Source organism: Phoenix dactylifera, chromosome 8, assembly GCF_009389715.1.
Source record: "Phoenix dactylifera cultivar Barhee BC4 chromosome 8, palm_55x_up_171113_PBpolish2nd_filt_p, whole genome shotgun sequence".
NCBI lineage: Eukaryota > Viridiplantae > Streptophyta > Magnoliopsida > Arecales > Arecaceae > Phoenix > Phoenix dactylifera.
This window is the reverse complement of record NC_052399.1, coordinates 27,473,128-27,474,983: the sequence shown is the minus strand read 5'-3', so window position 1 is coordinate 27,474,983 and position 1,856 is coordinate 27,473,128. Positions and strand designations below refer to the sequence as shown.

The 1,856-nt window shown below is 34.6% G+C and overlaps 1 non-coding gene across 1 annotated transcript; it reads right to left on the bottom strand.

The window, feature by feature from the left end:
- Window positions 1–243: 243 nt before the first annotated feature.
- Window positions 244–317, bottom strand: TRNAV-CAC. The gene has a single exon. It is a non-coding gene; the product is annotated as a tRNA-Val (tRNA).
- Window positions 318–1,856: the final 1,539 nt, after the last annotated feature.

Here is a 1,856-nt window from a genome sequence, read left to right as displayed (position 1 = left end):
AAGAAAAAAAAAGAAAAATATAAGCAAATTTTCAAACTTAGTTCAATAAAATTGATAATAGATCAAAATGTACATGCAATAATCAGCAAAAATTCTCATCATTCTTTTTGGGCTTCGGTATAATGTCATGCAAATCCAAACAAAGACAGCGACTGCAAACTCTGAGCCCATGAAATGTTGATATACATTAAAGGTCAAAATAGAAAAATGATTGTTTTATTTTTCTTGTTTCTTCGAAATTATTGTCTGAGCCCGGGTTCGAACCGGGGACCTCTAGTGTGTGAGACTAGCGTGATAACCAACTACACCACCCAGACTTGGGATCAAATTTTATACAAAGGATGGATAGCTGATTCTTTTGTCAAAAGAAAGCCACCGGCCAATATAATCATAGAGTTTTACTTACCTCTAAAAAAACTTTTGTTTCTTTCTTTCAGGCAGCCTCCCTAAAACCAAAACGGCCATTTTATTTCTCCTCACTTTGTAGGAATTTCTTCTCCTTCCACTTCAAGAAGACTTGATGACTCCTTGTTAAAAGGAAAACCGCGCATATAAAGAAGGATATAAGACTTTGTTTATCTCCAAGAATTATCAAGTAAGAAAATAGTTACGTGACGTCTAAAAGGAAAGAAACGAAAATAATAATGGATGAAGTTGACAAAGTACTCCAACTTCTAAGCATAGAGAGATCATCACCAGCATGGCCATACCCTGTTTGTTTTAAACATAGAGAATATGATATTATTTTCTGAAGCGTAAGCAGTGCTACAACAGAAGCCAAAAAGCCAAGTTCTAAAAGTTGACTCATACTAGAACTGGAAACATGAACAAGAGCATGCCCTATTTTAGTGCAATGAAAAATTATGCATCCTTCAACAGAATTTGATTCTCAACAAGCTAAAACACGAAACTATGAGTATCCTGTCAAAGCTGATTGGTGCAGACAGGCCTATAGCCCAGTGGGATTCCATCATTGTGACACTAGTCTTATTTGATATACTCAATTGTCGATCGATTCATTTACTACTTTGAAATATCTAATCTCCATCCACTCACATGGCTTTGATGACTAAGGTCCAAAATCTGGTTTACATACATATGATGCACATATTCAGTATCAAGAATATCTGATACCAATAAAAGCATTAGCTCATTCTGGTTAGCTAATTATGGTAAGGTCAGTAACCATATCTATATCAAGTATCTCTTGTTCATTCACCATTTCTTTTTCTGAGAGAAAGGGAGAGATTACCCACCCAAGATGAGATACCCAGGTTCAATTACTTAGGGATGCATGACCTAGAACTAGAACCTAGTACCTCCTCCAAATAGAGGAGGGCTACAGCCACTGGGGCAGCATCCAGCTCACTTGTTCAGTCAACATTTCAAGTCATATGATAGTTAGATCACATTAAGCCAAGTAACAGGAGACCACATGGCAGAAGTTTCAACAACATAACATTTTAAAGTCCAGGTCCGACTTATAGAAGGATCTGAATCTAAGGGATAAAACCAATTAGTGATGATGATCATTGGATTTTTATAAGAGTATAAGGAGGTATTAGAATCAATTTAGGACTGACCTTCCTTTTCTATCTGAATTTCTTTTTTTTTTTAAGGAACCATTTCTATCTGAATTTCATTACTCACATGGATTCCATTTTGACCTGCAAAAACTGGAGCTTGAAGTCATATCTACCAATTTAATGAATCTATAAAGAAAGGGAAAAAAAAGATTCTTTCTACTAAATCAAAAGAGTATAGAAAGGTTCATGGTTGACTCCTTTTTTTTTATTTATCTGTTATTGTTGAATATTTTTTTGCAAAATAAATTAAAATGTTAAATAACTTTGTAA